Source organism: Mycteria americana, chromosome 23, assembly GCF_035582795.1.
Source record: "Mycteria americana isolate JAX WOST 10 ecotype Jacksonville Zoo and Gardens chromosome 23, USCA_MyAme_1.0, whole genome shotgun sequence".
Classification (NCBI taxonomy): domain Eukaryota; kingdom Metazoa; phylum Chordata; class Aves; order Ciconiiformes; family Ciconiidae; genus Mycteria; species Mycteria americana.
In genome coordinates, this window is record NC_134387.1 from 4,859,545 (window position 1) to 4,876,083 (window position 16,539).

The following is a 16,539-nucleotide window of genomic DNA, read 5'->3' on the forward strand; positions in this document are numbered from 1 at the left end:
ATTTTGTCAGGTATCAAGAGGAAAATGATAAAAACCGCCCAGAGGATCAATGACACGTTCATTTAACACTGAGCACTCTGCTGCTCCTGTGTATTTGCCCGAGTTGATGGCAGGACAGCTTGTAACCAGCTTGACGGGGAAGTCCAGTAGTGGTTTGACCCCAGCATAAACCATTAGCGTGTCTGACAGCAAACATCCATTTAAAAAAATAAAAAGTCAAAGGGCAGCTGCAAGTCCAGAAGTGACTGCAGGAGACAGACAATTGGGATCTCGATACCTGAGTGTCTCAGTCCGGAGCGTGTGTGCTGGCTGCCAAAGCAGATCTGTTTTCCGGTGATGCAGGGCAGAAGGGGACCTGTACGTTGCTGCTCTGCAAGGGGACCTGTACATTGCTGCTCTGCTAAGTTTGGTGTGTGCTATCACAATGTCTTTGCAAGTCTGTACAACCTCATTGCTCTGTTGGCAGCACAGGTATTGCTTTGTGCTAATTGAAGTTCATTTGAGCTTTTTGCCCCTCGAGTGGGGAGAAGAAAGGTCAGTTCCCAGCTCTCTCATCAGCTTGTGACTTCTGTATGGCAGCAACTTGTCATTTTTGGTGAGTCCGTAGAATTGCTTTGTCCATCAGTCTCTTGCCAGGTCGCCTCTAGGCATGATGCCAGTATAAATGGTGAAGGAGACAGAAGACAGAGGCTTTTCTGTCTGCTTTGCTTTACCCTGGTCAGAGAGACAGAAACTTGGCACCTGAGGGCTCCTTGGCTCTGCATCTCGTGTGCATGCAGGGAAGACGTGACAGTGTCCAGCACTAGTGCTTGACCCCCATTGGTATTTCTCGTAGTTTGTGAATTGTCTGGAAATAACAGAGGGGGACTTGGAGGTTTTGTTAATAATAGAGAATATGCTCCTATTTAAGGTGTATTTGGCAAACAAGGTTAATTTTGCGCTGAAACTACTTAGGATAAACTGTTCGTAGCATTTCTCATCCCAGTGTGTCCAGGAACTGTAAAGAGAAGGTAAAGATGGCTGTCCCCTTTGGGGACCCAAAGGCAAGCCAAGGGTAGCTAGAGCTGGTCCCACATGGAGCTGCTGACAGGCAGAGCCAGAGGTGCAATGGAGTCACCTCCTTCAGGCTGACTGATTTCCCAGTTTACTGGGAAAATAGGTGACAGTGATAGTATCTTTATAGTATTATATATTGTTAAATGAGAGTATTGTATATACATATAAAAGAATACTTTCACAATATATACAGATCTACATTGAAAATTAAAACCAAAATCTTCTTAAAAATAAATTTAAATTGTCTTTAAATTTTTAAACCAATACCACTTTTTATACAGTCCAAACTCTTGTCATAATGAGCCTTCCATGTTTACGTTTTCTTCCAGATATCTTTCCATGCCTTTCAGTGTCTGCAGTATTGTAGCTTTTAATGTAATCCTCATGAGCATTTATTTTCAGTATAGTAAATATTGATATAAATATGATGTGCACAGGAAAGATGAAACAGGAAAGAATTCTAATCTAGGAGGAAATATTTAGGTAGAGACTCAATGTGTAAAGATTTAATGAACACACAGAGACTCATTTTGGAATTGTGCCTTTTACAGCAAGTGAGATGAGACTGTACAGTTGCTGTAGAGCACTTTCATTTGGCAGGACCTCAGGCCCTGCACAGAGGGGTAGTGATGTTCAGTCCCTACTTAGAGAGGAGCATTTAGAAGGTAAATGTTGATTTTTGTCCTGTAGACCTCACTGTCTGTTCTTAAGCTTTCTGGAGTATATAGTACAACTGATTCATGAACTTTAAAATACTTTTGTGTATTTTTCAGAATTGATACTTGGTTCATAATTGACCTCTAATTAAAATGTGTTGTTTCTAAATCCCATTAAGAAGATTATTAATTAAATGAACAGCTGGAGTGGGCTGCCTGGAGTTGCAGGCAGCAATGTAATGAGTTATAGCAAGGATTCAACTGCAATGCAGAGGGAAAAATTCAGTGGGGGGAAAAAAATCCATGATTTATGATATATTCAGAATTAATTTACATCTGTATCTTCCTCTATCTATAAAACAGGGTATTTTACATTAATGCATGGTTTGGCATCAGTAGGTTTCTCCCCCCCCCCCCCCCCCCCCCCCCTTTCTGGGAGAAGGAAATGCTGTTCTATGTATTTGAGAATAGTGAGTAGTTTAGGAAGGTCAGACTATGGAAATATGATGTCATTTGTCCTATTGGTGTGAGACACAAATGCTGATGTATTGCTATCTCTCTGCGTTGCTGAGATGGAGTGGGAGAAATGCAGTAAGACGAGGAGTATCTGAGGGTGGGTGAGATAAGATACTGGGTAATTAAAAGCTGAATCCACGCTAAGATACTGCACTGACTTTAGAAGTTTCAGTTCAAAACTAAACTGACCTCAGTCTGTTTTCAAGGGTAGGATGTGGTCCGAAAGAGAGAACCAGTGAGCCCAAGGAAAAGGGTGTGTTCATGGAAGAGTCAGCTAGGATCAAAAACGAATCGTACTGTCAAGCAGTTTCAGGGAATTGGGACAATATTTGCAACCAGTGCTTTGCATTTACAACTCCAACACAAGTAAAGCCCTTATCACTTCTGTCAGAGAGATAGTGAAGGTAGGTGGGGTATTTCTCATTTCATAGGCAAGGAAAAGTGCATGTAACTGAGAAAGTGACTTATTCCCAGTCGCACACGCTGTCTGCTGTAGAGTCATGTGCGTTTCTGCATCCGGGCTCTTTTGTTTTATTACCCTGTGCTGCCATGTCGAATAAATGCATTCCTTGTCCATCAGTCTGTGCAGGCTGCACTCCTGCTTGGAGGCACTGCTTAGGGGGACAGGTGCCCATTCGGGGGGGGAATGAGATCCCACTCTCTAATAAGAGGCCAGGAGGCAGTTACGGGGTGGGGGGAAGCAATTCCAGACCATTCATACACTACAGGTTGCCTTTATGTTGTAAGCAAAGAAGCAAGTGGCTTTTTTAACTGTGGCTTAGTTGAAAGAGGTTTGCAGTAAAATTGCTGCCAATTAAGTGGGTCTTTTAAATAGAAATGTTGGGAAACATTTCCATTTGTCAGCTGAGTGTCCACATGCTTTTGATTAATGCGTAAAACAAAACAAATACTATGGGAAAATAAGCCTGCTGTGTTTATCTGTGTAATTCTTCATCTATCACTCTACAGTGTAAATTCAAGTACCATAAATTCTCTAAATGAAGTAATCGGAGTGTGGTTCCATTTAATCCATCCATTATTTTTAACCTTGACATGAAGTTTCTTGATGCTGCTTTTCCTCCTTTTTCTGTTAGTTTTTCTTAATTGCTTGTCTTGGCAGCAGGACATTTTCAGCTGTCCCAGTGTAATCTACAATACCCTCTGGGAATGTTTCAACAAAGGTTTCTGCAGAGTCAGCCTTTCTGAAAATAAAGCAGATACTGAGGTTGACATAAGAGGTGCATGCCTTGAGGTCACATTGTAAATTTTTTTTTTTTTACTGCGTATAGGAAGGACAAGATTGCCTCTCAATCCTGTCTCTCCCTGGGTGCCTTGAAAAGAAAATTATCTTAGATGGTGTTAAAGGGTTGCTTGGTTATTTGGAACCTACTTTTTGTTTCTGAAGTTATACATATACTCATGTAATCTTGTACAATAATCAAAGATTTCACCCTAAGTCCTGAATTATATGACAAGAAATGCTTTTGTCCTATTTGTTGCATATCACTCTTTCTTGTAAAAAATCCTGTTTGAAAGGTGAAACTGTTTTTAAGAGGGAATGAAGGGTGAACCACGTAACCTTTGAGCAGCAGAAACATCTTCAGCTCTGACACATAACGTGATAAATTTCAGAAAGATTAATTCTTTGAAATGAAGCAGCTGCTGTTCTCGATGGTTTCCAATACCTGCTGTGGAAGGACTCTCATCAATCATGCTATTTTGAGACATTAATAAAGAGGCTTAAGGTGTTGGATTTAAGCAGGGGACATTTCATCTCAGACCTGGAACAGTCTAAGGTGTATGCATGCCCCTTCTGCAGCAGGCGTTTCATTAAAGGCAAACCTTCTTATTAAGATTTATAGGACATACACTCAGCCTATTTGTTACAGATGTACTTGTAAGATAATAGTAATTATTCTATCTCCTCATTTCACTAAAGTACTGAGAATTAGCTCCAGTATATCTGCACTTGAACATCTCTGGCTTTGCCAAAGCTAAAGTTCTTGATGTGTAGGATTTATTAGACATCAATTTCCCATCTATTGAGATGAGTCACAAGATATTGTAGAGATCAAGTGCTGCTTGTAGAATGGACACTTATTTTAAATAATGAACATACTTGCAATTAAAATAATATGAAGATTTTAAGTTTGGACTGCTGTTTGCAATTCGAACCCATGTGTGTTGGCTGCAAACCGATCAGGAACTGGAAGAGGTTTTTTCCTTGTCAGCATATTACTCCATCGCTGCCTGCAGCAGGGCTCCTTGCTGCTTCTGGAGACACAGGGCTTGGCCATTGCACATGGCAACATTCCAGGCTGGATAATTTGATCGAGGTAGCGGCTCCCACCTTACCGACATGCTGACAGCAACACTGAATGTGTCACTGAGATGGGTGGGTGGAATGTCATGTCAGACAAAGCACTGTATTTTAAATACTGTGTAGCAAAGCTGTGGGATTCGATGCTGTGTGAAATTAAATGTACTTGTTTTCTTGAGTGTGATAGGTTATGCTATATATGATAATCGAATGCTTCAGGAAGTTACGTAATTCTTTGCAGTGAAATGATCCCTCGTTATCCCTGTGCACAGCTTTGCACAGGTTTCTAACTTATTGGATTTAATATTTCTCTCTGAATGACCTGATCTTGATAGTATTTTTGGCTACAACCTCCTTCGAGGATTGAGACTTGACCTACACTGACAAACCTTATATTTCTAAACCATCTGTTTGGAGCCCTTTCCTTCCTGCTGTGACTGATATGTTATTTCTGTAGAAGTTGAAACATCTGCCAAGAGAGAGGTGTAAGGCTGCCTGTGAAACCTCTATTTTCAGGTGTCCCTGTTCTAAGTGCTTTTTGCTGGAGCAACCCCCTCATCCCAGAATCGTGCTACTCATACTCCTCTTTCTGACAATATAATCAGTGAAAAGGTGGAAGGAAGTTATATCAAATCATGCAGTAATGTAGTAAGGTTATGCAAGCTGGGAAATAGATTCTGTAGTCAAGTGAGTCCTGTTATGCAAAATAAAGTTGGCATGTGCGGTCCTAGATCTGAATAACAGCAGGAGTTTCATTTCATCGGAGGTTTCAGAAATGATGCAGGCTGCATCAGCGTGACCTGCTGCTGATCTGACACTGGACTGTCTTTGAGAGGATCTAGTCCTGTGCAGGCTGTAAGGCTGTTCCTGGGGATGATTCCCAGTCTGAATAAAGGCTGTAATAAACAGGGAATTGCAGGTAAACTTGGTCTCATGCTTGGACGTCTTTGTGCTGTCAGCAGAGCGCTTAAGCATGTACTTAGCTTTGTGAACTGAGCCCATCCTGCAGTGCATTGACAAACAGAGGTCACCAAGAGGGTGCCTCTGCGCTTGTTTTTGAAACATCCAAGGTTGGCTCCCTGCAGTGTGACACCCTTAGCTTAGCTCTAATTGCGGATAACGCCTCGGGGTTCAGCACAACGGCACAGGATCTCCTTGTGCACTGCAGAGCGCTCTTCCCTTTTGTCCATATGGCAATATTTACAGCTTGAGCTTTACATGTATTTACCCTTACTTACAAGGCTTCCATTGCAAGAGCGTGCTGCAGATCAAAAGGATGGCATGTTGTGTATTTTAGTTTAAATACATCATTACTTAACTCATAATATTTACTAATGCCTGCAATTAAGATCACTTACTCTAGTATCTTGCTAATATCATACAAAATAAATTAATGCTGGTAGCTCCCTGGGGTAACTGATTAGAAAACAATACTCGTTCTGTTGCTCGGTTCCTTGTCTGTCAGAGTCCAATCAAAAATTTACTGCAGTCTTTTCTACTGATTTAAGTCATTTTTAGATCAACTCTCCAGTGAGACATAAATTCTTTTTTTTCCAGACAAGGAAATACCACTGATAACCTTGTTTGAAAGCTGATGTCACAGAAAATTACCCCCTTAATTGACAGTATAGGCAGCTTCTTGGTTGTTTAACTGATGGCTTGAAAGGTCATGCCACTGCTACTGTGCAGTTCAGCATTTCTCCAAAGAGCTGACCTTACTGAAAAGCACCCTCTTGTCCTGTGCTTGCAGGTGAACACAACACCAGGCAAAAACCCAACTCGGCATTTCTTTCTCGCAAAGTAAAGGGTTTTTTTCTCAGAGGCTAATGCTAATAACTCTAAATCAAACTTGGAAAGCAAGCAACAGCAAATAGCACCCTTCCTGCTTTTACCAGATGTGCAGGTTTGGGAATAGACTCTGATTTCCCATGGGCTGAAGGACCAAGAATTTGGGATTGTATATGAAAGAGGAGAGGAGACGGTCTTGTGAGCACAGATTTAATTGGCATTGAAAGGTTTCTTCCTCAGGCTGCACAGGGCATAGTTATATAAACCTGGGTTTTAACAAGTTCCCATTTTGCCTTTGACAGCTGCTTCCCTCGTGATTTGGGAAAGATTGCATAAAGTTGCTGCCTCGCTTTCCCCATCTGGAAGGCTACAATGCTAAACTCTAATATGCTGACTGTGTAGGCCTATTTGGAGGATTAGTTAATGTTTTCGAAGTGTTTTGTAAATCCCATGTGCTAGTCAGACAATGCGAAAGCAAGCAATACTCCATGACTTCTTCAGTATGTGCTACTCCATTATTGAGTTGTTTTCGTAACTTTTTAGATCTGCCAGGATGCACAGTCGTTTCTACTTGTCTCTTCACACACCCAGTTTACACTGATGTTATAGGACGTAACAGTTCAGGACTAAAATGACTTTTGATAGGTTCCTCTCGCTAAATCATCACTTCATTTCTAGAGCCTGCGGTCTCGATTGGGTTCCAGCTTGTGTGTGAAGAAGCCCAGGTGGTGTCACGTGTGACTGAGGCCATGCTGGGGCACTTTCTTTCTTAGAGTGGAATAAGTTAAGGATCTGGAATTTGCACGATAAAATCCTCATGACACTGTTTTAATTGAATTTTCACAGTGGGACTGGACACAACATCCCCTAGATAATAGCATCCTTTCTCAGAGGCCATGCATGGCAGACTGCAAGGGTTAATCTTAACCAAAGGGAGACATCCCACCATATGCAGAGTCCAGCAAATCTTCTACATGCCATGGGGTCACACTTGCATCTTACATCAGGAGCTGCCTTTCCTCCTCAGACCAAGAAGTAGCCTTGTGCAGTGGCTCCTCTGTATTAGTCAGCCAAGGGCTCCATAGAGAGGGTTGGTTCACAAGTTCCCATCAAAACATTCCTGTTTTTAAACAGCAAATGGCTTGTCAAGTAAATCGAAGCTGGCACAGATTATCCTTATTCACTTACAAAACTGATTTTCAGAGATTAAAAACTGTGACATGAGTGTGAAGTGCTTTGAATTTTTGAGTTGCTGGGTTTGGATTTTTTTTTTTTGGCAAACTGACAGGAAAAGATGAGGGGGTTGCTTTTTGCTGAAGAAGGAAATACAATGTAATTTTGTAGCAAAATCTGTCTTGTCTTTTCTTTTTAACTAACACTCTTAATACAAAGTAAACCATCAGTGAAAAGAGATTGACACTATTTAATTGCACTTTTTGAATGGAGATATTTTCTGGAAGATCAGTCTATAGTCACAAGTGCAATTAATGGCTCACGCAGCAAATGCTACACTTCAGCGTGCTGAAAGCTTATGGGCAGGTGAACCTTTGCATGTGTCAGATGTGGACAAACTCGGGTAGATGCAAGCTCCTTTGCCCAGACACCATCTAAGTACAGACCAGCTCTGTGCTGGAAGTTGTATCTCTGAGTTAAAATGACAGAGAATAGATTCTGCCGCTTAGACTTGCGTTACATCAGTGCATCTGTGATCCTCAGATTGAATCCAGCTGGTGTGGAGCTCAGTGCAGTGTGAGATCACATCTCCCTGCACCCATTGGAGTAGTCATCAGCTAGTGAAATTCCTGAGGTTGCTCCAAGTCAAACGCTGAAAATTTGGAGTGGTGGCATGTACAACGTGCCTAAAGGTCAGGCTTGAGACCATTCAGGTGACATCCCCATGCAGAGTGCTTCCTTCCTGCTAAAGCCTTAGAGTCTTTTTGCAGGAGAGCTCTCTGCAGCACAGCCTGAGTTCCCTGGCTTTGGGAATGATGTGCTCCACTGATTCGCAGCACCAGCGTGATGGACTGAGGTCTCACAAGGCTTACGTGCGAGGCAGTGCTGCCTAATAGTAAATGGTGCCGTCAGCACGAGTGGAAGATGACAAGCTGCCTTATGCAGAGAAAGAAGCTGTCCTCGCGATGTTGCAGCTCGTGTTGTTCCCTTCCAAGCTGGGGTTGGATCGGGTGCTTAGAAAGAGATGTTACCTTACCTGCACCCAAAGCTTTTAAATTGAACATAAAGGTGCAGAATTTAAAGCTGCACAGGAAAAACTAAATAAGCTTTGGTCTAGTCTCAACATCTTACAGCCAAGAGTCTGCCTGTGCCTATGGGAGTTCGGAGTGGAAGGTCAGATTTCTCCTGATCTCTCTCTTGTCTTTTCTTCTGTATGTAGACAAACTAACAATCATGCAGACCTAGGCAGTTTGAAGCTGCAGGAAGCCAGGTTTTAGCTTTTGGAGTCACACAGGCATGTAGAAAATGAGCTGCATGATTTAGGAGGAGTTTCTATTGCCTGAACACCCTTAACCCCAGCCAAGGTGGTTCAGATGAGTAGCATCTCTGCAGCCTTGAAAATTGTGCCTTTATATATCCTGAAATTAAATGCTCAAAACATGAGTATAGTCTAAGGTAAACAAAACTTTTTATTTTCTATATGCCCCAACCACGGCTCCTAAAGCTAGCATAGCATGGTGATGGTAAGTGAATTTTCAGTGCATCCGTCCGTTTTGCGTAACTCATGTAGCCATCCTGAGAAATCCTTGGGGCCCTGGCTTGTGCCTGTTGATGTGTGGTAGTTTGCAGAATTGGAAGCTGCTTATAACCTGTGTACTGTGGTCAGACATTCAAAGACATCTAAATGTTTAACTACCATGTTCATCTACATACCTTTGATTTGGGTTTTGTAAGACTTTATAGTTGTGGGATTTTTTTGTTTGGTTGGTTTTTTCTTTTGTTGGGTTTTTTTGGCTAAAATAGGTCATTTCTTCTTACTGTTTGCAAAATAATTCAAAGTGTGTGTGTGGGTTAACAACTTCTCTTCATTTTGTATGTCCTCTCAAGATCCTTTCTAAAGAGGGGTTTTGAATATATTTATTTTTTTCAGGAGTCTGTGTCCCCACCTGCTAACATGTTTAATATAAATTCCCTGTCTGTCCTTGCAGATTACATTAGGCAGTCTGGGGTTGATGGACTTTTTAATGAAGTGAATATCAGAGACAGATTTGATAAAAGACATGCCACATCTAATGATGTTTAATGAAAATAAAAGCTTTTGGGTTTGGTGTCCTGCCCATTAACTTAAGTGTGATTATATTTATTGTCCGTCAGGCAGCTCAACACAAGCTCAGTCAGAAAATGAAATTTTAGTGTTACAGTAAAAATAGAAAACAGGATGAATGCTTTGGTTGGGGGACAAATAGGGTTTGTGAGGGTCACGTTTAATCTATGGAAACATTGCCACTGACGTCAGCAGGGATTGAACTGGGTTGCAAGTATTGCCGGGGAAGAAACAAGAATAACTGCAAATATTTCTGGTTATGTTTGAAGTCGTATGTTTGATGTGTAACAAGATGTTTTCCCTGATGTTCTTTGCCTGTTTCTGGTGGCTCCTTCTGGAGATCCTGGAGTACCTGGACAGGGCTTGTTCCACTTCTCACATAGGTTTCCTGGCTGTGATGAAGACCGTGGGCTTGGCAGGGTACGGTCACAGCTGAAGGTGCTCTGTAAGACAAGTGAGAGCAATGATAATATAGAGAATGAGAAGACTTTCTTATAAGATCTAAGTATGTGTTTAAGCATATATTAAGATTCAAGAGCATTGGCTTCATTGGAGTTCCCGTAACGCGGGCAGAGGTGGACATCCAGCGCGGGTTTTCTACTAGTGGGTTTGTGGTTTAATGTCAGATCAACTTTACTCCTTGACCTCTGCTTCCCTGCGTGCGAAACCAGACTCATGTTGGAGAGTTTCTAGACCTGGTTGGAAAAGCATACAAGACTTAGGAAATGTAGTTTTTAAAAACTTCACCATAAAAATATTTAGAGTTTTCCAGTTGATCTCATGAAAAGTGATCATTTTAGGGAGGCAAAAAGGGTTGGTTTTGTTCTATTTTTTTTTTCTTTCCTCCCTTCTCCTTTCTTTCTTTTCTTTGCGTAAAAGAAATAATAGAGCAGAAATACAGACACCAAGGAAAGAGAAATATAGGAGCCTGGGAAACTGGGAATAAAACCGCTCTTACTCTCCCTTCAAAACAGAGTAAGTCTGCAACAGTTGAAAAATGCCTCAACAATCATGTTGAAAAAAGGACCACTTTTTCACTGGATAAAAATCAGTAGCCATATTAATTTCAGAAATACCACAAGGTGAAGTAAGTTTTGTCCAGCTGAACATAGTGAGCCAAAGCATACACATGGGGAAAATAGGTAAAGAAATCCTCCTGACCATTTTCTTTTAAGTGTAACAATTATTTCAGTTGTTCATCAGGTTTAGAACTGATTGTAGATTTTGTTTTTCAGAGAAATCAAATACAGAATAATTTAAAATAAATTCTGTTGAAGGGTTTTCATACATGTCATGTGCAAAACACACCAGGTCCCACAGGCCAGATTTCAAAGGATTGGCTGGAAGAAATACTAGCTGGCTATAAAGGAGGAATTAACAACTTGAATAATACATGTGATAGAAAGAAAAAAGGTTGATCCAAAACCATAGCACTATAAAAACATTCTGAACTGAAGACTTCCATTTTGTGTTAAATATTTTCTAAATTATTATCTTCTATACATAGAGATGGCATTAAATACCCAGTGTGCTGTACTTTCATGTGCAGTTCCACATGCTTTATAGAGGCGTGTTTGTGTCTATAGCAGTTATACACGTGTATGTCGCAGTTAACACATGCAGCAGCCTTTGTCTTCATGTACCAAAGTATTCTATGAAGGAACATGGCGTTCTTTTCATGGTCTACACGTACTCATATATAAATACGAATACGTATTCCACGTGAATACTTAAAGCACCTTTGAATCTTTCAAACCCTGGGGATACACAGCACTTTCCAGAACAGAGTAATACTTACAAATAATAAGAGCAGTACTTCTTGCTTTATTCCACGAGCACAGACAGCAGCAAGCGTCTCTCGGTGTGTTCTGGCCCTTGGGTGAGATGAGCTGAGCTGGTGCCTGGCAGGTGTGTCCTACCAGCTGCAGGGAGGGATGAGGCTCCCCTAGCAGTGCTCGGGAGGGAGAGGAGAGGCTTTCCTGGCTGTGGCGGGGACCTGGGGACCAGCACAGCAGCCTGCGCAGCTAGGGCTGTCTCCTGCCACCCCATTTTGGGGAATATTGCAGCTTGCGGGGAGCCCTGTGCTGTTCCAGGTCAATGATTCACATATTGCAGTGTGTCAGCTTAAACTTCGCTTGTGTGTGGGGAGGGCATAGCCCAGTTCTGTGGGCTCCAGAGAGTGGTCAAAGGTTGAATCCTGCACAGGGAGGAAGCATTTGCCAGAGAACGGACAAGTGCTGATTTCTCTTTTGCAGCTACCACTTTAAGATAGGAAGATGGGTCAAGTCAAAGTCTTAGATTAGACCTGCTCCAAAATTTGGTGGATTTACAAGGCAAACCCTGGCTGAAGGGGATGGGATCTGCCCTTAGCGACAGCTACAGCTCGCTGGAAAATGAGCAATGTTAGCTTTGCCAGCTGGGTTTTTTTTTTATCTGAGATTCACAGCGACAGGACCCACTGCACCACCCACACTTCACAGCAGGGTCAAGCACCAGCAGCTCTCACTTTACAGAGCAAGGGTGGTCCTAATCCCCAGCTTTTGCAAAACCTCCCACTATCTGCCTTCGACTGCAGCTCCTGAGATACGGTTTGCATAAATACAGTTTGTTAAACATGTCAAAATCAATCCAAGTGAACGATGCTATGCAACTTTGAGACAGTTTCCTCTACCCAGGATCGTATTTTTGACTTTGCTAACAAGACATGATGCGTAAGCTCAGCAGGCCAAATATTACCACCATTTTTTTTTCATTCTGAGTAACACTTTCTAACAGGTTTATTCCTGGTGTAGAGAGGCAACTGCTGGCCTATGAATTTTTTAAACTAATATTAGAGCTTCTATGCTACTCCTACGTGTCATGGGGGTACTCTGCAGATGCTCAGAAGATGCATATATGTAACTGCCTTCCCCCCCCCGCCCCGTTGGGCATAATTTGTCATATATCTCACAAACATCTATGCTGCTTAGCACATTCTGAATAAGTAATGAGAAGGCACTATTCTTCTGATTGCAGCATTCCTAATGATGGCAGTGATTAAGTAAATGACTGTAACCCCATGTCAGGATGGCTTTTAAGGCAAGGAAATGGTGACATGAATAAGGAATAGGTGTGAAATTAGTAAAGTAATCATTCAAGGGAAACAAAAAACATGATGTTGGTATGAATTAGAGCTCTTGCTCATTGCTGACAGAGGTCTTGTGTTTCCACTCTGGTTAAATTTAAAGAGTTTTGGGTCAGGTCTTATCACTGAGAGAGGGAAGTCTGTCTGCTGGTTTATAATGTCTAGACAGCTGCCGCAGTATATTGATAAGTGCACAATTAGATCCCCCTCCCCTTCCCCTTTTCTGTGGGCTTTGTCCACCTTGTGACTTGTGCCGCTCAGACCTGCGATTAGGAAGGAGACTACTTCTGGCACACGGTGTGCTAATCCAGGCCAAGCCACGGCCGAGAAACTCCAGTGACAACCTGGAGGGTTTAGCTAACCCGGGTTCCCAGCGTGGTACACAGACCAACTGCTGAACACCCCAAAACCTGGAATCCAGCGCTCTTCCGTCCCAGTGCCTCTCGGACAGCGTGTGTTCATTTTAATTCACTTGTGGTTTGGACAAAAAGGGAGCAATTCCACTAGGCTATCTAAGGTTCCCTGTCCTCATTTGTAGATCTCTTCCTGCCTGCACTCTGCAGTGGATCATTAATATTTCAGGTTTATTTTCCATTCGGCTGCGTGCCTGCAGCATACAGCTGATTCTAGCATGAAAAATTCACAGCAAATTACAGCTATCCGGAGGTCCAGTGATTGCTGGATGAGTCAGGCCCAGGGTCCCACTGCGGTTTCTCCCTCTCCCCTTTTTTTGGTGCTGGGCTGCTGCAGTGTACTTGGACCTCTGCAGGGTTACTTGTTTTCCTTTGCAGGGCTTCAGCATGGGGTTGTCAAACAAAGATCAATCCCATCAGAGCTGTATGTCAGTAGATTGAATGTTAAGAGAGGTGGCAGCATCAGAGGTTTTTAATATACGCTTTAGTGTTGTTACTGCAAGTCATTCTTGCTATTATAGCCTAGAAAAGACCAACACAGGCCCCTTTGTGCGGGCTACTATAAATACACAAGAAAGAGAGTGGGGATCCAGAAAGGTACAAACAGCATGGAGGTTAGATAACTGGTCCCAATGAGCTCAGCCCAAAAATGGGGTTGGGCATCCTCTCTGCTGCCAGCAGAGGCAAGTGAAGGCCTCTGAGTTTGGAGAGGTGAGGCAGGCGGGGAGAGGAAAGAAGAGCCGGTGTCCTTGTTTTGAACATGCAAAGCTGAAGCACAAGGAACTCTAAGGCTAGCATTGAATTTCCAAGCGAGTAAGTTTAATGTGCTGGGTGTGTGGAAGATGCTAAACTCTTCTGAAAAGCCAGCCCTTGATTGCAGCTGCTAAGTGCAAGAAATCTGACCACTGGTTTGGGAGTCAATCCCATAGCACCGCCTGAGAATCGAAGAGGGACTGTTGCCTTGAAATCTGGCTTGGAGCTACGTGAGCAATGTCACCTAGGCAGTGGGAATTTTCTTCTTGTTCTTAGGTGTGTGTGTCGGGAGCGAAGGCATCGTAAGCAGAGAATGGAGAGGGGGGACTTGTAACAGAGCTAGATGCCTCCAGCAAAGCATGTAGGCGCTCAGTCGGCGTCTCTGAAGGAGGTGAATCACGTTCATCTGTTTCAGTACCTTGACTGGGAGACCAGTCTATGGGTTTTTTTTTTTTCTCCTCTGTTCAAGTCATCTCATGGGTTTTCTAGTGTTATGAAGCCTCATCACAGAATGGGGCTGGGTAGCAGGTATTTTTGGATGAGCTAATTTATAAAACATGTTTAGCAATTCACTGTAGCACTTTAACGGGATGTACCCACTGATGGGATTCAGAGACGTGTCTCTCAGTGATAGCTGCAAAAAGTAACATAGAAAATACATTACTCCAGTGCACTTAAGGACATGAAAAAATAGATGCAGTGTATGGCAGAGCAGCTCATGTATGAACAGATGTAAGAGAGAGATCTTTTCTCTCTCTTACATCTACCCTGTCTGCAGCACAGGGTAAGTGCACCTGAGCTCTGTCCTCACCTGTACTGAGGCTTGCTAGAAAAGTTCTCCAGTCTTTCACAAAGGTTTTTGACTGCTGAAAGGGATTGCCTCCATTTCTGAAGTCCTGCTGAAGTTGTGTTGTTCTTTTCATTTATCCTGTTGCTTGGTGCTGTGCACTCAGATCTGTTTTGTCGGGCATGTGACCAAGGTTTCCCTCTGGTCCTGGGTGCAGTGGCTTAGACCGATCCCATGGAAACTGCTTTGCCTTATTTAATAGCTCTTGCAGACACATCTATCAATATTTCAGTCTCTACTTTTTTTTCCCCTAGACATTCTAAAGGCCGGGGCCATGCATTATGTGGAATTATTTATGGATCTAATGTCAGTAACAGCCTGTTAATATCTGTGCCACTTTTCTGAAGATTGCTTTAAAGTGATTTGGGGGCTAGGGCAATTGCTGGCAACCCGACAGACATCCCTGCTCCTTTCCCAGGGCCTCCCATTTCCTCAGCACCAGAGGAAGATTAGAAGCATCCAGCAATGCTGTACTTGGGAAGTTATAAATAAACTGATGCTTAAAGACTGGCATTTCTTAGCCACTGTAGCTGATGGCTGGGGTTCACGTTTACCCATGATATCAGCCAGTGGCAAAGGCCATCATCGTAAGAGCCACTTGTTTCGTGGCACTGGAGAGCCATTAGGCCCGGTTGGGTGGTAGACAGACAGTAAGGTCTGAATTCTTAGGGTCTGTCAGCTAGGAAATCTTCAGTATTTCCATGAGTTTTCACTGATTTGCACATCAGTGGATTCAACCTGCAGCCTTTTATTCACTTACTTGTTAAGATGGTAATGATTTATGCAGTAGTATGAGGCTATGAAAGATCTACTGGCATAAGGAAGCAAAAGGGGAAGAAAATTCTTAATTTCAAGTTACAGGTGATAGTTGTTATTCATTTTGATAAGGGCTGGTAGGACAACATTTTGTTTTCTGGTTCATAAAAACCAGAATCAATTAGGACTGCCTCTTGCTGCGTAGAGCTTAAAGCATGTAGTGCCTATGGTGTCATGTTTGAAGGGTTGGGTTTAGCCTATTTATTAGTTGTCTGGTGCCTCTGTGTCTGAAAATCTGTATGTGCTCCAGTCTCCCCACTCTTCCTGGCTGATGACATCCTTGTTAATGTCTCCTGACTCTGTAGCCCAAGGTCAGAGGATGCAGTAAATTCAGAATTGATTCGTTTGAGGCGATAGCAGTCATCCGATAGCAAGCAAGAGAAACTTCTTTTCCATGCCCCATTGCCCTCTAATGGCCAGTGTTGAATTTACACAGCCAAGTGGACAATTCAGAGGGCCAGATAGGAATTACTGAGGAAGTTGCGCTGTTGTGATGGTCCAGTGTGTGCCTTATTTTCAGGAACCTCCCAAAACTCTTCACAGTGAATGTTGGCTTGGGGGTGCAACAAGCAAAAGGTTTGCTCTCTCTTGGTAGCACCATCCCTCAGAGACAGATGGAGGGAAGGAAAAGAAGGATGAAAGAGGTGGTAAATTCAGAGATTGAAAAGAAACAGGAAAAAAAGACATTTTTGTTTTCCCATGGAGGAGAGGAGTGCTCACTCATACTAAAAAAACCCACCCCAAAACCAGTGGTAAACTGCTTTGCTTTAGGGCTGGGAGCAAGACAAGGGTCTGGCACATCGCTCCTGCGTAGCAAATGCAAATTGAGTCAGTGTCAGTTCACTGGTGGTGACTGCACTGTGCCAAAATCCCTTCTGTATCTTACTATATGATGCCAGCAGGTGGGCTTGCTGCTCTGCTGTACTGTGCGTGTGGCAAATCATGCTGAGCAAGGGACCCTGAACCAGGAATA